Source organism: Coregonus lavaretus (genome assembly GCF_964263955.1).
Source record: "Coregonus lavaretus genome assembly, chromosome: 38".
NCBI lineage: Eukaryota > Metazoa > Chordata > Actinopteri > Salmoniformes > Salmonidae > Coregonus > Coregonus lavaretus.
Window position 1 is genome coordinate 10961903 of NC_140025.1, and position 20705 is coordinate 10982607.

Here is a 20705-nt window from a genome sequence, read left to right on the forward strand (position 1 = left end):
TTGTGTATTCTATGTTGGCCAGAGTGGCTCCCAATCAGAGGCAACGAGTGTCAGCTGTTGTGGGTTGTCTCTGATTGGGAGCCATATTTAAACTGTATGTTTTCCCTTGGGTGTTGTGGGTTTTTGTTCCGTGTCGGTATTGTTAACCGTGGACTTCACGAGTCGTGTTTTGTTAGTACTTTAATTAAATAAAGTCATGTTTGTTTCACACGCTGCGCCTTGGTCTACTCACTCCTACGACGATCGTGACACATCAGATGAGCAGAATGGTACCACCCTGAGCCCCCATCGATTACTTGAACATAATAAACGGCTCCCTATCCTCAAAATGTGTACCAAACTAACTAAAAGTGGCAGTAATAAAGCCTCTCTTGAAAAAGTCAAACCTTGACCCGTAAAATATAAAAAACTATCAGTCTATATCGAATCTCCCATTCCTCTCAAACTTTTTAGAAAAAGCTATTGTGCAGCAACCCACTGCCTTTCTGAAGACAAATAATGTATACGAAACGCATCAGTCTAGTTTTAGACCCCATCATAGTACTGAGACTGCACTCGTGAACGTGGTAAATTACCTTTTAATGGCATCAGACTTATACCTGCAAGAAAGTGGTAAACAAGGGGCTGTTTGAAAGGAGGTCATGTAAACATTGCCTTGTATTTTTTACAGGTAACCACATCTTCTGTCTGAAATAGGTATGAATGTATCGTGTAAGCTGTTACCTCCAGGATAGCATGATGGGCCTGGATCTGACACAGTTTGACAGCATTCTTGATCATCACATGGTTGTACTTCTCCATGATCCGCTTAGTGTAGAGACCCATCAAGCTTTTCTTGGGGTGCGCCAGATTGCGCGTTATTCCATTAGTAAAAATGTCTGAATCACAAGGTACCAATGACAGTTGAAGGACACACGACACATTTTCGTTAACGGGCACTCATGGTTGAACTATTTAAAACATTCAAACATCTACGCTGATCAAATAGAACATGAGTTGGAAGTGGTTGTTATAAATTATATTGAAGCATTATGTTTAAAATGAGACAGGAATGTAACATCGACTGCTCATGAAAGCTACAGTATATCCTTTCCAATGAATCCTCAGGAGGCTGTAGCAGGGGCTGAATGCTACCAGAAATCAGCATGGGCATATCTGTCTGACACACCGGCCCACCAGGGGTATAATGGGCCAGTCCACTAAACTATTTTAAGCTGTGTCTTAAAAGGGACAGCTGGCCATTAGCCAAATGATGATCATTCTGCACAAAAAAATCATAATAACATTTCTTAAGAGGCCTTTTTTTCCCGAACTACCCTATGGCCAATCCGTTTTCTGGGCTACAGTTTAGAAAACACTCTGGATATTTTTAAACTTTTAAATTGTTTATCCAGTTATGATTCTGTTATTACATCTCTAATAAACAGACAGGAATAGAATATCATATAACAGAAATATAATATAATTATAAATAAAACACATTACCTGGAAAGAGAGGAATATCTCTCAGTAGATCTTTATACTTAATATATTTACTCATAATGCTGTGGAAGTATTTATCCTACAGGGATAAAACACCAGAGGGTATGTAAGTAAATAATTAAAGTCAAGAATTACACATAAAGAAAACATTTTAAGCAAAAGCATTCTGACAAGATTTCTTCATAAATGTTTTTCACAAAGACATAATGAGTCATTCTAATGTAGTCTACAAATGTTTGATTGAAATGGGAACAATGAATGATTCACCTGCTCAGACATAGATTGAAAAAATACACTTATCAGGTAATATCTCACATCTACACTCCTATTCTAAACAGAGTTACTGGTTTTGGGAATAAAGTGAAAGTTACCTGATTGGTTTGAGGGGATCTGGGTTAATTCAGTTCAATGGGAATCCCTCATTATAGCAGAGCGGAGAAGACCCTACTAACTAACACATAGAACCGAATCCTGGTTTGATTTACCTTCCACTGGGCGAAAGGGTTCAATATCAGGGGATATATTTATATATATCTGGATATCTGACATTTTATTAGATATAAGGAGTAGACATGCTCCAGATACGCATTTCCGTAATTTCATATATGGAGCTAGGATATACTTAGTAATGGGACAGTTTCTACATGTATCCAATCCGGATCTCAGAATTCTCCCTGCTACCTTATGAGTCCAGGGAGATATCTGGGGGCAGATCCCATCAAGACACACCCCTAGAATATTTCAACTCTGGAAAGTGTATGTGTCCAGTGTTGCCAATTTAGCGACTTTGTCGCTATATTTAGCAAGTTTTCAGACCACTCTAGCAACATATTTTCAAAAAAGCGACTAGCGACAAATCTAGTGATTTTTTCTGGTGTTATTGGAGACTTTTGGAGACTCTGACGTGAAAGCACGTATCGTTCTTACTCTTCTCAACGAGTAGCGCGTGCTTTGTTACCCCCTTCCCAAAGCACTCACAGGTGGCTCAGTCCTTGCGCAGCAGTCCCTCCCAGCTGCAGTCAGAGCAGGAGATGTTCAACCCTCCGTGTCCAGACTTCAAATGAATCACGCATGCGGGATGCTGCCGCTGGCTTGATCCCTATCATCCAGAAGGCGAGGTCAGTACCGAGAGAATGAAAAACAGCTTCTATCTCAAGGCCATCAGACTGTTAAATAGCCATCACAAGTACATTAGAGGCTGCTGCTGCCTATTGAAATCACTGGCCACTTTAAGAAATGGAACACTAGTCTCTTTAATAATGTTAACATATCTTGCACTACTCATCTCATATGTATATACTGTATTCTATTCTATAATATTCTACTGTATCTTAGTCCATGCCGCTCTGTCTTTGCTTGTCCATATACAGTTGAAGTTGGAAGTTTACATACACCTTAGCCAAATACATTTAAACTCAGTTTTTCACAATTCCTGATATTTAATCCTAGTAAACATTCCCTGTCTTAGGTCAGTTAGGATCACCACTTTATTTTAAGAATGTGAACAGTGGCGGCTGGTGAAAAATATTCTCGGTGGGGCTGTGCCATACTTTTTTTTTCCTGTAACCATCGCGATATATTTTAACACAAACTGCAGGACAGCAGTGCTCAGTGAAACATTCAGTAATTATTTAATGCCAATATTAAAAAGTTGAGGCATTCTTACACAAAAACATATTACACAAACCCAAGCCTTTCATTTGCATTTAAAGTGAACTTTTCACCATTGGTAGTAAACAGGCAACGCAACAGGCATGCTGTCAGAACAGAGTGGAAAGTGGACAATAACATGAAATTATTATAAAGTTTATAGGAAATCTTACACTGTATAAAAGGATGTATAATATAGAAATGGATATCAAGTGGATGAACTCAAACCTTTGACTGGAAGAATAGCATACAGTATTTTATGATCATACTAAATGTGACTAATTGTTAATGTGCTCCAGAACTGCAACAATTAATTGATACAAAACAACATATATACAGTAATATTAGCAAAGACACTATTAAGACTTTCTAGAGTACCATATATAACTGGATTTTTTATGCTAAGGTCAACTATATACAAAGAAACATGCGGCCAGAGCTGCTCTGTGTGTGTGTGTCTGTCATCTTATTTGTACAGGAATTTTATATATATATATAGACAGACAGACAGACAGACAGACAGACAGACAGACAGATAGTGTGTATATACACACAAACTATGTCTAGTAACTGCTTTTAACCTGTGATGTACATAATTAACTGATGTTATTACGTTTTAAAGCCTTTTTCTATTACATTTGTGAGAGGGATGCAACATAATTTTGTTCTGCTGTGCACTTAGCAATAAAGTTAATCTTCAATAACAACTAGGCCTCTTCTAGAAATTGACCTGGTGGACACCTGAATAATTATTACAAACTGTGTAGTACTTTCCTGCATTATTATCAACGTCTGATTGTGTCTTCTCTTTCCTTTTAAAATACTAAAACAAATATAATTGTGACGGCTCTATGATAATCACTCACTTTGATGACCAGACACATTTAGGCTTTTAAACTGTTGTAAGTGAACTATTCATCTTTCTAACAACATCTTTATCAGCCAATAGTAAATATAGTTATTTACCTGATTGTTAGCATGCTGTCTGTGAACCTCTGGACAAGTGCTTTAATGAAGACAGGGTCGATGTTCCTCTTCTGCAGCTGGCTGAAAAGCATGTCCACATTTGGCATGATCTTGTGGAACAGTGCCAGGAAAAAACAGAAAGCCTCGTCTTCGAGCATCCTCACAAAGCCCCCCGCCTCTCTGACAGTCGGGGCATCAAAGTTCCCAGAGTCTCTGATGGTCTGGAAACACGTTAGTGGGTGGAAACGTCAGTCGTCTCGTCAGCTTGAATGGCGATAAAATCAGCACTCTTTACTTCCTCCAGGATGTAGTCCTTAAGCACTGACAGCATACATTCCAACAGCTCGTTCTGTATCGTCTTTGACGTGCCCTTAAAAACGGTAGCTGTCTTCAGGTGCTCCTCCAGCACACTGTCGAGGGAGGCAACAAAATCCACTAAGCCCCGGAAAATGCCGGGGTTGTCCGAGGAGTCAGTCTCCTCGTGCCCACGCAAGGCCAACTCAAAAGCCCCACAGAACTTCACACAATCGATAATTTTGGATAGAATGTGCCTGTTTTTATCCACCTCCTCATTGTGTTTCCTCACCGCAATCCTGTGGCCGTCATCCAGCTGCGTAGCAATGTTCACCCTTCCTAATACAGCTAGCTTTACAGAGTTGTCCATGTGTGCCCTGGTGTTCTCATGTTTCTTTACCTTCTCTGACAGGTGCTTCATATCCCTCACTCCGGTACCTGTCCATGCTGAATCTGACCCCGTCGTTTTAAAAAGCAAGCACGGAAAGCAAAATAAAGCATTAGCATCAGTGCACCCAGCTAGCCAAGCCTTCCTGGTGTACCAGCTACGGGAGAAGCCGCGCATATACTGCTTCCCTTTCTCGCTAGCCTGCTGTCTGATTGAGAGGTCAGGTTGATCTGGGCCCAGCTCTTTCACCCGAACTTTCTCTGACAAAGTTCTCCTCTCAAACGGATCTTGGAGGAGAGATTTCACCGAGTTAGGGTTGGGTCTTGGAGGAGTAACGTTTGCGTTCGCCATTGTCGTCTAGTAAAAATGGCGCCACTGGAGCCCGGTCCTTATTTTATCAGGGGCGAGCTTGGGGCGATAAAATAATCGCCCTCCTTGGATTCGAATTAAAATCGCTGATTAGCTACATTTTATGTCATACATTCATATCTTAAATTAGCAATTGGCTTAACTGCTACGTAGACCCGCCTCCTCGGGGCACTTTCTGTATCGCCCAGAGCTGACGAGGCGTTTGACAGGCAGAGGAAAGGTTGCGATTGCGAATATGATTTTCTATCATATCTTACACATATTACTGTGTGCATTCCATATTTCAAACACACAAATATTGACATACTGATGTTTTTATTATTATTATTATTATTTTTATTTATTTTTTATTTTATTTTTTTAAATAATTTTATTTAAGGGGGCGGCGCCCTAGCGCCCTCTATCGGCCAGCCGCCACTGAATGTGAAATGTCAGAATAATAGTAGAGAGTGATATAATTCAGCTTTTATTTCTTTCATCACATTCCCAGTGGGTCAGAAGTTTACATACACTCAATTAGTATTTGGTAGCATTGTCTTTAAATTGTTTAAACTGGGTCAAACCTTTCGGGTAGCCTTCCACAAGCTTCCCACAATAAGTTGGGTGAATTTTGGCTCATTCCTCCTGACAGAGCTGGTGTAACTGAGTCAGGTTTGTAGGCCTCCTTGCTCACACACGCTTTTTCAGTTCTCCCCACAAATGTTCAATTGGATTGAGGTCAGGACTTTGTGATGGCCACTCCAATACCTTGACTTTGTTGTATGCTTGGGGTCATTGTCCATTTGGAAGACTGTCAAATTGCGTCAATTCAAATCTGGTATAGGAACAAAAAGAGGTCAATACACGTCTTCTAAGATAGACTAGTATTTTAATTAATGCAAACACTTGAATGGTAAATATGATGTTCGTATATATGGGCCCACTGAAACACTACGCAGGGCAGTCAGAGAACTAACTTTTTCAACCCAAGGTTCTTCTTTAATACTCTGACAGAGATAGTTCCTGCTCCAGGCTGGGCCTGTCAGAGTAGAGGCTGGGTGTAGTTTAAACTTACCCAACCTATCGATGGCGCACAGGCTGGTCCCAGACCCTTGGCGCTTCACTGTTGCCAGGTGTTAGTTGTTTCTGTTGCAGTACACATGTCCTTGAGCAGTTTAACAAAGAGGCAGTGTGTGTGTGAGTCACAACTTTATCTCAGCCTACCCCCTAACGGTTCCTCACATTAATCACAGCTTGTTATGTTAAACAATCTATATCAGTACAGCACAAACCTATTATGTTTAAACATTAATGTATTCTTTCTAAGCTAGGCATCACATCTAGTTGTAAGAGAATAGATCCCAACAAGACCCATTTGCGACTAAGCTTTAACTTCCTGACTAATGTCTTGAGATGTTGCTTTAATACATCCACATAATTTTCCTTCCTCATGATGACATCTATTTTGTGAAGTGCACCAGTCCCTCCTGCAGCAAAGAACTCCCACAGCATGATGCTGCCACCCCCGTGCTTCACGGTTGGGATGGTGTTCTTCGGCTTGCAAGCCACCCCCAAACATAACGATGGTCATTATGGCCAAACAGTTCTATTTTTATTTCATCACACCAGAGGACATTTCTCCAAAAAGTAAGATCTTTGTCCCCATGTGCAGTTGCAAACCGTAGTCTGTCTTTTTTATGACGGTTTTGTAGCAGTGGCTTCTTCCTTGCTGAGCAGCCTTTCAGGTTATCGATATAGGACTCGTTTTACTGTGGATATATATACTTTTGTACCTGTTTCCTCCAGCATCTTCACAAGGTCCTTTGCTGTTGTTCTGGGATTGATTTGAACTTTATGCACCAAAGTACATTCATCTCTAGGATACAGAACGCGTCTCCTTCCTGAGCGGTATAACAGGTGCATGGACCCATGGTGTTTATACTTGCATACTATTGTTTGTACAGATGAACATGGTACTTTCAGTCATTTGGAAATTGATCCCAAGGATGAATCAGACTTGTAGAGGTCTACAATTTCTTTTCTGAGGTCTTGGCTGATTTCTTTTGATTTTTCCATGATGTCAAGCAAAGAGGCACCGAGTTCGAAGGTAGGCCTTGAAATACATCCACAGGTACACCTCTAATTGACTCAAATGTTGTCAATTAGCCTATCAGAAGCTTCTAAAGCCATGACATCATTTTCTGGAATTTTCCAAGCTGTTTAAAGGCACAGTCAACTTAGTTTATGTATACTTCTGACCCACTGGAATTGTGATACAATGAAATATTGTCACGGTTTCGGCCGAGACTGCTCCTCCTCCTGGTTCGGGCAGGCTTCGGCGTTCGCCGTCCCCGGAGTACTAGCTGCCACCGCTCTATGTTTCGTCATTTGATTGCTTTTGTCTGTCTGTTACACCTGTGTCCATTTGTGTGTTGATTACGTGTCTTATAAGTTCCTTGTTTTGCACTAGATGATTGTGTGCTGTTATGACTGCCACTTTGTCGGAGCTACGTGTTTTCACCTTGTTTAGTTTTGTGTTTAGTGTTTACGCGTGTTGCGTAATTTTCCCTCGCCTCTTGGTGTTATTCGAGGTCGGATTTTTCCCTCATTTACTTTGGACTATTAAAGTCTGTTGGACTTAACCTCTGTGTCCTGCGCCTGACTCCTCCACCACATCCACATCGGTTCCAATGACAGAACAACACACCAATATGGAGTCAGCAGGAACAGCGGCGGCACCCGAATCCCTGGAAGACCGGATCAACTACCAGGGGCCTGTTGCACAAAAGTAGAATTAAGACATCCGGGATAAATGACTCAGCTGAGCTCAATGAAGCCAAAACATGTGCGTCCAGGCTTAATTGGTTGCACAAAGACCAAGCCAGGATGAGCAGACACGGATTCATTAAGCCAGGTGAAACCAATCCTGGATAGGTGCGCGCTCACGGCTCACTCAAATAGACCCCGCCACAGATCACAGATTAACTGATTTACCATGGCAACTAGAGCCGCGTACTTTTCCCCGTCGGAAGCACAAATCCTCATGGAGGCATACGAGGAGGTAAAAGATATAATTAAGAAGAAAGGCAACACCGCCACAGTGATAAAGCAAAGAGAAAAAGCGTGGCAAAGTATTGCAGACCGCCTGAATGCGTAAGTAGTGCACAATTACACACTCACCGCTCCGCTGAAACATCACAATTACAATTCAAATATTTAATTCACATCTCCAAAAATGCAGTTGTACTGTAATTATGAAACGGTTAAATTTTTAATTGAAATGCACTGCAGATATGAGTGAAATTGTGTAAAGTAACTCCATCACACTGTATAAAGCTATGATAAATTTTTTGATATTTTTACTGAAAACAAGACAAAAATACCAAGTAATTTTTTGCAGTGTGACTCCATTAAATGTGTGTGTGTGTGTGTGTGTGTGTGTGTGTGGAGATTAAACATGAACGGGCCAAAACGGACATGGCAGCAGGTCAAAATCAAATACAAGAACATTCTGCAGAATGGTATGGTCCCTGACTAATATTTAACAAAGCACAAGCATATATTGTACCCAGAAGGTGCCTGCTCACACATTGTCTGTACTGTTTTAGCAGTGAAAAAGAATACCCACAGACAAGGCACGGGTGGTGGGTCACCAAAGGCTGACCTTACCCCAGCAGAGGACATGGCCTTGGAGCTAAATAAAGGCAGGCCCGTCTTAGAGGGGATCCCTGGGGGGAAAGAGACGAGCATAGGTTCCTCCCAAGATGCCACCCGCTTCATTCAAGGTATGTCCTTCCATCTCTACATGGGATACAACCACATTCATATTGAATCAATTTGGACTGTCTGACTTTGGTTTACCTATTGCCTTGCAGTGTCTGGCAGCACTGTGTTCCTGTTAGAGCCACCAGCACAAGCACCAGACGATGCTGATCCAGTGAGTACTCCATCAAAGGCATACTGTAGGCCTGGCATGTCTTGTCTACTAGCTTCAATATGAATCCGATTAAATGTGATAGGGTGAAGGCCCCAGTGCAGCAGCAACAGCACATGATGGAGACGATGATGAGGAGGAGACCATCTCTCTGGATTCCAGAAGGCATGAGGTATCATGTTAAGACTGTGAAAGTACTATTTACTCTACAATGGTGAGGAGTCCTCATCAAAATCAAAAAATCTAATTTCTTTTACAGGACCCAGATGCTATACAGTGGGAAAACCAGCCTGGCAACATAGTGCGTATTAATAAAAGGACACCACATCCTGCCAAATTCCAGCTGCGCTAATTGTATTGTGTTCACAGAGCTCACAAGCTATCAGAAAGTTGTATGGCAACCACCTCCGGCGCCAAATAGAACTGGCAGACATAGACATTCAGTACAAGAAGAAAAAGATGGAAAATCTTGCACTGGAGTCCGAAATAAAAAAGAGGACAATTAGGAAACTGGACCTTGAAATACAAAAACTTGAGAGGGAGGTGAGATATGCCTTCAATGTACACTGTATGCTAACTGTAACACAAATGTATTAATCATTATTTTTCTTTCCTCCCCCAGCTCCAAGAAGATGACACAGCTCAAAATAAAAATTAGGTATATTCTCGTAAAGTCAAGTGAGCCATGACATATGAGCTCTTATTGTGAGCACACAGGACGGTGGCATCTTTCTAAGGTTTTTTTTATTTTCCCAGCAATCAGTACAACCAAGTCATCGTTATAAGGCATCGCCCTCTTCTGCCCACCCCCCCAGCACCAGGTGTGGCCACTAGCCTATATGAAGGCCCAAAATTGTGTGTTCCTTTCTGCTCTGACAATGGCATGCCCATTCGTGCGAGATGTGGTGGATGAAGAAGCACTTGTGCTGAGGAGAGCCTTCAGGCGAGAAAGGGTCTTCAGGGACCGGTTGGACCCACTGGCCTTCCCTGATGACCATCTATATGAAAGATACAGGTTTTCTGCAGATGGCATCAGGTATCTATGCAGACTACTGGGTCCCAGGATTAAGCACCGCACTGCACGGAGCCATGCACTGAGTGTGGAGCAAATGGTTTGTGTGGCCTTGCGCTTTTTTGCTAGTGGAGCCTTCCTGTACTCAGTGGGGGATGCAGAACAGCTGAACAAGGCCACAATTTGCCGCACAATAAGGAGTGTGTGTCTGGCTATCAAAGCATTAGCAGATGTCTTCATCTCCTTCCCTGGCCACAGAAGACTCTGTGACATCAAAGAGGAGTTCTATAGGATTGCAGGTAAGAGGATCTACAAATTACAGGACAACTGTTAACACATAGTAGGATACTCATTACTTTGTGTGACAGGTTTCCCCAATGTCATTGGTGCAGTGGACTGCACACACATAAGGATAAAAGCCCCCTCAGGTGCCCATGAGGCCGATTTTGTGAATAGGAAATCCTTTCACAGCATTAATGTTCAGGTGAACATAACTTTTTGATATTGTCCATTGACGAACACTCTGCATTGCCAGTGATGTGCATTGATTGGTGTAATATTCCTCATCTTATGATTTCAGATGGTCTGCAATGCTGACTGTGTGATCAGCAATGTTGTGGCAAAATGGCCTGGCTCAGTCCATGACTCCAGAATCTTTCGGGCCTCTGAAATCTATCAGTGCCTATCACAAGGTAAGCCACACAACCCCTATTTATAACCATCATGGCTGTGTCAAGAATATCACTGTGTTTATGAGGTAGTAATGATGAGATTTTGTGTTGACAGGTGAATTCTCTGGTGTGTTGCTGGGAGACAGGGGGTATGGCTGCCAGCCTTTTCTCCTGACACCTTTCACAGACCCCCAGGAAGCACAGCAGGCCTACAACCATGCCCATGCCAGGACCAGGGCCAGAGTTGAAATGACCTTTGGCCTCCTGAAGGCACGCTTTCACTGCCTTCACAAATTAAGGGTCAGCCCTGTTAGGGCATGTGATATTACTGTGGCTTGTGCTGTCCTCCACAATGTGGCCTGCCTGAGGAAGGAGAGGGCCCCCAGAGTGCCACCAGCCATGGACTGGGACAATCCGGCAATCTTCCCTGATGACGACAGTGGTCGGCTGCTGAGGGACCAATATGTGTTGAATTATTTTAGTTAGTATGTGTGCTTTCAATTTTGGTTAAATATGTCCTGCGGTGGCAGAGGAATTTGGGTTTTTTTGGGTTCGTTTTTTTACGAATTTGGCCTCTTATGATGTTTGTGCGGTATACTGTGTGTAATACAAGGCTGCAGGGAGGCTACTGCATCCATTCATTTGTCTGTTCAGTTGATGTGTATGGATTTGTCCTGCATTTATTTTAGTGTGCAGACATGCAGGGTGTGTTATATACAGACCTTTGAATGTGTATGTATCATTTTGTATAATATGCTTGGATTCTGTGCTTTCCATCTTGTAGAGTCACTGTGACTTCAGTTTCGAAAGGAGCTGATGGTTTACCTGCTTTGTTTTGTCCTTATTCAATAAAGGAACATAATGTTACACATTGTGTTTTTATATTCATATGGAATGTGTATTTGTTTATATGACAGAGTACTAGGGCCACACTGAAGAAAAAGGATAAAGTCATAAATTTATGAGGCTGGTTCTTTCTGCAGAAAAGCTACATATTGTTTTTACAGTTTTGATACTTATGACAATGTGATACTTAATATTCTGGCACATCAGCATGTCTTTGTTTATGAAACCATACTGAAGTACAATTTCACGAAATGCCCCACATCTGTCATTTTAACAACTGTCCTCCTTTAAAACAACTGGTTACAATATTATGACTTGTGTTTTTTTCCCCTCTGTGGCCCTAATATTCTATCATTTTATATATAGCCTTATAGTCTATGGGAAACTGTAAATTATCTAATGATAGCAACATCATCTAAAAATCATTTTTTATCCAAAATCATTGAAATTAATGATCACAAACGTTTAAATAATGACAGTGGGTCTAGTTATGTGATAACAATGTATAGTGAGCAGTGAAATAACTATTGGTTTCCATTTGTGGTGACTGCTGACTGACATTAGGGATGAGATTAAATAGATCCTGGAATTTAGCCTGGTCTGGAGCAGGCTAGCTCCACAGAATAAATCTCCATGGTAATTTATACCATAACATATCCTCCTGCCCCCTATCCATCTTTAGTGCAACCGGATTACGGATCAATTGAGCCAGGATCACCAAGATATCCTGGCTTAATCCCTTATCCTAGTTTTGTGCAACAGGCCCCAGGACACCATGATCCGGCAACTCGGGGCCGCCATGGACGAGGTGTCCAACACTCTGTGCCGATTGGTGAATCGAGAGGTGCCCACGCACTCTTACAACATCCCATCACCAACGGCCAGTCCTCCTCTCTCAGCACCGGAACCCAGTGGCATTCGGCTCTCGCTCCCGAGGGCATATGACGGTTCTGCAGCCGGGTGTCAGGGATTCCTCCTGCAGGTGGAACTTTACCTGGCCACCATACACCCGGCGCCCTCGGGATACGAGAGCGTCTCCGCCCTCATCTCCTGTCTATCCGGCAAGGCGTTGGAGTGGGCCAACGCCGAATGGAGGGGAATAGACGCCGCTACCATCACCTACGCGGAGTTCTCCCGCCGCTTCAGGGCTGTCTTCGATCATCCACCTGAGGGGAAAGCGGCGGGAGAGCGTCTATTCCACCTCCGACAGGGGAAGAGGAGAGCACAGGAGTTCGCACTGGAGTTCCGGACACTAGCGGCGGATGCGGGGTGGAATGAGAGGGCCCTCATCGACCACTACCGGTGTAGCCTACGAGAGGACGTTCGTCGTGAGCTGGCCTGCAGGGACACCAACCTGTCGTTCGACCAGTTGGTGGACATTTCCATCCGTCTAGACACCCTGCTGGCTACCCGCGGACGTCCCGAGTGGGGGTCGTCCATTCCACCCTCCAGCACCTCCGAGCCGATTCCCATGGAGCTCGGGGGTGCTGGCGCTAGAGAGAGGAGGAGAGGGAACCCGAGGGGGGCCATCCCCTGCACCACCTGTGGTCGTGGAGGACACACCGTGGCCAGGTGCTGGGGAGGGTCTCCTGGGAGAGGTGACAACAGGCCACGCACTTGGGAGTCATTTCAGGTGAGTAGGCGCCCCACTTACCCAGAGCTTTCTGTTGGTCACATGAGTATTCCTGTGAGATTTCCACAGGTGGCACCTCATTCCCAGCATAAGGCGCTAGTAGATTCCGGCGCAGCTGGGAACTTTATTGATCGGGCATTTTGTTGTAGGTTAGGAATTCCCCTTCGGCCGGTAGAAGCTCCATTTCCTGTCCACGCATTAGACAGCCGGCCGTTGGGGTCGGGCCTGATCAGAGAGGTCACAGCACCACTGACGATGACGACGCAGGGGGGTCATGAGGAGATCATTCAGTTTTATCTGATTGATTCTCCTGCATACCCCGTGGTGTTGGGCCTTCCCTGGTAAAGCACCCATGATCCTACCATAGCGTGGCAACAGAGGGCTCTTATGGAGTGGTCTGCCCAGTGTGTAGGGAGATGTCTAGGTGTTTCCGTAGGGGCGACCTCGGTAGAGAGTCCGAACCAAGTGCCCGCACTGCGCATTCCCACTGAGTATGAGGATTTAGCACTCGTGTTTAGCAAATCGAGGGCAGCACGGCTACCTCCTCATAGACAAGGGGACTGTGCGATAAATCTCCAGACAGGAGCGGCTCTTCCACGGAGTCGTGTGTATCCCCTGTCTCAAGAGGAAACAGCGGCTATGGAGACTTAAATAGCCGAGTCCTTGGCACAGGGATACATACGGTCCTCCACTTCCCCGGTCTCCTCGAGTTTCTTCTTTGTGAAGAAGAAGGAAGGGGGATTGCGCCCGTGTATTGATTACCGTAGTCTCAATCAGATCACAGTTAAATACAGTTACCCACTTCCACTGATTGCAACGATGACGGAATCATTACGCGGAGCGCGGTTCTTCACAAAGTTGGATCTCAGTAGCGCGTACAATCTGGTGCGCATTAGGGAGGGGGATGAATGGAAAACAGCATTTAGCACCACCTCGGGTCATTACAAGTATCTCGTCATGCCATACGGGTTAATGAATGCTCCTTCAGTCTTCCAATCCTTTGTTGACGAGATTTTCCGGGACATGCATGGGCAGGGTGTAGTAGTTTACATCGACGACATCCTAGTGTATTCTTCTACACGAGCCGAGCATGTAGCCCAGGTGCGCCGAGTGTTGAGAAGACTGTTGGAGCATGACTTGTATGTCAAGGCAGAGAAATGCCTGTTCTTCCAGGAGTCCGTCTCCTTTTTGGGTTATCGGTTGTCCGCGTCTGGTGTGGAGATAGAGGTAGACCGGGTATCGGCCGTGCATAATTGGCAAACTCCAACCACTGTAAAAGAGGTGCAGCAGTTCTTGGGTTTTGCTAATTACTACCGGAGGTTTATTCGGGGTTTTGGACAGGTTGCAGCTCCCATTACGTCTCTGCTAAAGGGGGGTCCGGTTCGTTTGCAGTGGTTGGCTGAGGCGGACAGGGCATTTGTCAAACTAAAGAACCTGTTCACCTCGGCTCCTGTGCTGGCGCATCTGGATCCCTCTTTACCATTCCAAGTAGAGGTAGACGCGTCCGAGACCGGTATTGGGGCAGTTCTGTCACAACGGTCCGGCACGCCACCTAAACTCCGCCCCTGTGCGTTCTACTCCAAGAAGCTCAGCTCGGCGGAGCGCAACTATGATGTTGGGGACAGGGAGCTGTTAGCCGTAGTCCAGGCCCTAAAGGTGTGGAGGCATTGGCTTGAGGGGGCTCAACACCCTTTCCTCATTCTGACTGATCACCGTAACCTGGAGTACATCCGGGCAGCTAGGAGATTGAACCCTCGTTAGGCTAGGTGGAACATGTTCCTAACCCGGTTTGTTTTTAAGATCACATACATCCCTGGGTCCCAGAATGGTAAGGCAGATGCCCTGTCCCGGCGGTATGACACAGAGGAGAGGTCCAACGAGCCTACTTCCATATTGCCGGAGTCTTGTTTGGTGGCTCCGGTGGTATGGGAGGTCGATGCGGAAATCGAGCGGGCACTGCGTACCGACCCTACTCCCCCCGAGTGTCCTGTGGGGCAGACGTACGTTCCGCTCGAGATTCGTGATCGACTTATTTTTTGGGCTCATACATCACCCTCCTCTGGACATCCAGGTATTGGCCGGACCGTGCACTGTCTTAGCATGAAATACTGGTGGCCAACGTTAGCTAGGGATGTGAGGGTTTATGTCTCCTCCTGCTCGGTGTGGTGCCCAGTGTAAGGCGCCTAGACATTTGCCCAGGGGTAAGCTACATCCCCTGCCCGTTCCACAACGACCATGGTCCAGCCTATCGGTGGATTTCGTAACCGACCTACCCCCCTCCCAGGGGAATACCACCATTTTGGTCGTTGTGGATCGGTTTTCCAAGGCCTGTCGTCTCCTTCCCATGCCGGGTCTCCCTACTGCCCTACAAACCGCTGAGGCCCTATTTACCCATGTGTTCCGGCACTATGGGGTCCCCGAGGATATAGTGTCTGACCGAGGTCCCCAGTTCACCTCCAGAGTTTGGGGGGTGTTCATGGAACGGTTGGGGGTCTCGGTAAGCCTTACCTCGGGGTACCACCCAGAGAACAATGGGCAGGTGGAACGTGTCAACCAGGATGTGGGTAGGTTTTTGAGGTCCTATTGCCGGGACCGGCCGGAGGAGTGGTCTAGGTTCATCCCCTGGGCAGAGATGGCCCAGAACTCTCTCCGCCACTCCTCCACCAATTTAACACCTTTCCAGTGTGTTTTAGGTTATCAGCCGGTCCTGGCACCATGGCACGAGAGCCAGATCGAGGCCCCTGCGGTGGACGAGTGGATTTGGCGCTCGGAGGAGACGTGGGACGCTGCCCATGTCCATCTGCAGCGTGCCATCCGTCAACAAAAGGCGAGCGCCGATCGCCACCGCAGTGAGGGACCGGTGTACGCACCGGGAGATCGAGTCTGGCTCTCGACTCGAAACCTGCCCCTCCGCCTGCCCTGCCGGAAGCTGGGTCGGCGGTTTGTGGGGCCCTTCAAAGTCCTGAGAAGATTGAACGAGGTGTGTTACAGGTTACAACTGCCTATAGAGTATAAAAATATTAACCCCTCGTTCCATGTGTCTCTTCTCAGGCCGGTGGTAGCTGGCCCACTCCAAGAAGATGAGATAGGAGAGACCCCTCCGCCCCCTTTGGACATCGAGGGGGCCCCGGCGTACAGGGTCCGGACCATCTTGGACTCGAGGCGCCGGATGAGTGGTCTCCAGTATCTCGTGGAGTGGGAGGGGTACGTCCGGAGGAACGGTGCTGGGTGCCCAGGAGGGACATACTCGATCCATCTCTCCTGACTGAGTTTCGCCGTGGGCATCCCACACGCCCGGGTCCGCGTCCTCCTGGCCGTCCCCGAGGCCGGGGTCAGCGCACGGCTGGAGCCGCGCGTCAAGGGGGGGGTACTGTCACGGTTTCGGCCGAGACTGCTCCTCCTCCTGGTTCGGGCAGGCTTTGGCGTTCGCCGTCCCCGGAGTACTAGCTGCCACCGCTCTATGTTTCGTCATTTGATTGCTTTTGTCTGTCTGTTACACCTGTGTCCATTTGTGTGTTGATTACATGTCTTATAAGTTCCTTGTTTTGCACTAGATGATTGTGTGTTGTTATGACTGCCACTTTGACGGAGCTACGTGTTTTCACCTTGTTTAGTTTTGTGTTTACGCGTGTTGCGTAATTTTCCCTCGCCTCTTGGTGTTATTCGAGGTCGGGTTTTTCCCTCATTTACTTTGGACTATTAAAGTCTGTTGGACTTAACCTCTGTGTCCTGCGCCTGACTCCTCCACCACATCCACATCGGTTCAAGTGACAAATATAAGTGAAATAATCTGTCTGTAAACAATTGTTGGAAAGATTACTTGTGTCATGCAGAAAGTAGATGTCCTAACAGACTTGCCAAAACTATAGTTTGTTAACAAGACATTTGTGGAGTGGTTGAAAAACGAGTTTTACTGACTCCAACCTAAGTGTATGTCACGATCGTCAGGGAGAGACCAATGCGCAGCGTGTTGAGCGAACATGTTTACTTTATTAAATTAAAGCACGAACAAAATAACAAACGACTCGTGAAGTCCACGGTGACAATGACCGAACACGGAACAAAAACCCACAAACACAAAGTGAAAAACATACAGTTTAAATATGGCTCCCAATCAGAGACAAACAGCCAACAGCTGACACTCGTTGCCTCTGATTGGGAGTCACTCAGGCAAACATAGAAATCAACAAACTAGAACCCCCAACATAGAAATAAACCACATAGAATGAACACACCCTGGCTCAACAAATAGAGTCCCAGAGCCAGGGTGTGACAGTACCCCCCCCTAAAGGCGCGGACTGCGACCGCGCCTCAACAAGAGCAAAACAGGGGAGGGCTGGGTAGGCATTCCTCCTCGGCGGCGGTTCTGGCTCCGGGCTTGCCCACCACCCTCCAATAAACCCCCCATAGCTAGCTTCAGCTCCGTTGGGGAGCAATTAAGCAGTACCTGATTTGGCACCGATGACCCAGACACGGGTTGTGCCGGACTGACGACGCGCACCCCAGGCTTGGTGCGTGAGGCAGGAAAGGACCGGACCTGGCTGTCGATGCCCACCCCTGGCTTCGTGCTTGGAGCAGCAACGGGCCGGACCGGGCTGACGATACGCACCCCTGGCTCGGTGCGTGGAGCCGGAACGGGCCTCACCGGACTGACGACTCGCACCCCTGGCTTGGTGCATGGAGCAGCAACGGGCCGGACCGGGTTGAGGATGCGCACCCCTGGCTTGGTGCGTGGAGCCGGAACGGGCCTCACCGGACTGACGACTCGCACCCCTGGCTTGGTGCGTGGAGCAGCGACGGGCCTTGCCAGGCTGACGACTCGCACCTCTGGCTTGGTGCGAGTGGCAGGAACAGGCTGGACCAGGCTGACGACTCGCACCCCAGGCTTGGTGCGAGTAGCAGGAACGGGCTGGACCAGGCTGACGACTCGCACCCCTGGCTTGGTGCGAGTGGCAGGAACAGGCCGGGCCGGGCTGGCGACGCACACCGTAGGCTTGGTGCGTGGAGCAGGGACAGGCCGGGCTGGGCTGGCGACGCACACCGTAGGCCTGGTGCGTGGAGCAGGGACAGGCCGGGCTGGGCTGGTGACGCACACCGTAGGCTTGGTGCGTGGAGCAGGGACAGGCCGGGCTGGGCTGGCGACGCACACCGTAGGCTTGGTGCGTGGAGCAGGGACAGGCCGGGCTGGGCTGGCGACGCACACCGTAGGCCTGGTGCGTGGAGCAGGGACAGGCCGGGCTGGGCTGGCGACGCACACCGTAGGCTTGGTGCGTGGAGCAGGGACAGGCCGGACTGGGCTGGCGACGCACACCGTAGGCTTGGTGCGTGGAGCAGGGACAGGCCGGGCTGGGCTGGCGACGCACACCGTACACTTAGTGCGGGAAGCAGGAACGGGCCGGGCCGGGCCGGCGACGCACACCGTAGGTTTGGTGCGAGGGGCAGGAACAAGCCGAGCCGGGCTGGCGACGCACACCGTAGGCTTGGTGCGAGGGGCAGGAACAGGCCGGGCTAGGCTGGCGACGTGCACCGTACACTTAGTGCGGGAAGCAGGAACGGGCCGGACCGGCCTGGTGACGCACACCACTTGCTTGGTGTGAGGAGCGGGACTGGGTTTCATCATAACCCTCCGCTCCCTCAGCTGCCTACCGAGTTCCTCTCGCCGTGCCTCATTTCTCACCCTTTCCCTTATCGCCTCCAATAGCTCCATCCTCTGCAACACTAACTCCTGCTCCCTCTGCGCCAGTAGCCCCCTTAACCTGGTGGCCTCCTCACCTAATCGCCCTGTGGCAGCCTCCTGCTGCCCAGTCGCCCCTGCTGTGTGCCCCCCCCTAAAACATTTTTGGGGTTGCCTCTCGACCGTCCGACGCTGACACTGCTTACGCCGTTGCTCCTCTCTCCGTCGCCTCTCAACTGTCTCACTCCATGGCCGGCGATCCATCCCGGCCAGGATCTCCTCCCAGGTCCAGGACCCTTTCCCGTCCAATATCTCCTCCCATGACCAGGCTGCCTGCTCCTGGACACGCTGCTTGGTCCTGGTATGGTGGGTTTTTCTGTCACGATCGTCAGGGAGAGACCAATGCGCAGCGTGTTGAGCGAACATGTTTACTTTATTAAATTAAAGCACGAACAAAACAACAAACGACTCGTGAAGTCCACGGTGACAATGACCGAACACGGAACAAAAACCCACAAACACAAAGTGAAAAACATACAGTTTAAATATGGCTCCCAATCAGAGACAACCAGCCAACAGCTGACACTCGTTGCCTCTGATTGGGAGTCACTCAGGCAAACATAGAAATCAACAAACTAGAACCCCAAACATAGAAATAAACCACATAGAATGAACACACCCTGGCTCAACAAATAGAGTCCCAGAGCCAGGGTGTGACAGTGTATGTAAACTTCCGACTTCAACTGTATATATTCTTAAATTCCATTCCTTACTAGATTTGTGTGTATTGGATATATGTTGTGAAATTGCTAGATATTACTTGTTAGTTATTACTGCACTGTCGGAGCTAGAAGCACAAGCATTTCGCTACACCTGCAAAAACATCTGCTAAACACGTGTATGTGACAAATAACATCTGATTTCATTTGATTTGAAATGTAGATATTTTTTTAAATGTAGAAGTAATGCAATGGATAACTATTATAAGATGTAAATGTACATGTTTTGTTATTCCAGGAACTAACCGTGAAATAGAAGTTCGAAAATATTCCTGCAGGTAAAAAAATATATATATATATATATATACACTACCAGTCAAAAGTTTGGACACACCTACACTTTCAAGGGTTTTTCTTTATTTTTACTATTTTATACATTGTACAATAAATGTGAAGACATCAAAACTATGAAATAACACATATGGAATCATGTAGTAACCAAAAAGTATGAAGAGAGAAGATACAAGTTAATGTCAAGTTTATTAGGCTATTGCTACCATCAAGTTCTTAAAAGAATTCCAGCACAGAGAACAGAAAGGAGCCTTGAATAATTATACAATAAATAAACTGCAACATGTCGGCTAAAGCAATTGAATTCAGGAATTCATTCAACTGTTTTTAATCTTGGCTGTACTAAAGGCTTTAAAACATTTTTTGTTAGAACAGACTATATGGGATTGATGTTTGTAAATTATTATTGTATTTGCTGTGCTTACACTGTTCGAAATGGTCAGACAAAAAGATTAATCACACATACTGTAATAAGCATGCAGAGCTTGCTCCTCCTACCCTCCTTGATCTCCTTCTTCGTGTCATTATCATTAGTAGGCAAACATCCATTAAACATCCATTAATACATTTCAAGTCCCTAAAAATAGAAATCAACTTGGCAAGAGTCTATTGTCCTGCTAATAGCCCATCATGGGTGGATGGATTGTTGCCTCTGCCAGTCGGAGGAGGAGTTCCTCGCCCTCTTCAATGCGTCATTGTCCGCATGACTCTCCGACAATGCCACCTGGCTCTGGATC

At 46.7% G+C, this 20705-nt stretch overlaps 1 long non-coding RNA gene across 1 annotated transcript; it reads left to right on the forward strand.

Annotated features, from left to right (window-relative positions):
* Nucleotides 1–9938: 9938 nt before the first annotated feature.
* Nucleotides 9939–11632, forward strand: LOC311112545. Its single transcript, XR_014610881.1, has 3 exons — nt 9939–10373; nt 10655–10766; nt 10861–11632. It is a non-coding gene; the product is annotated as an uncharacterized lncRNA (long non-coding RNA).
* The last annotated feature ends 9073 nt before the right edge of the window (nt 11633–20705 follow it).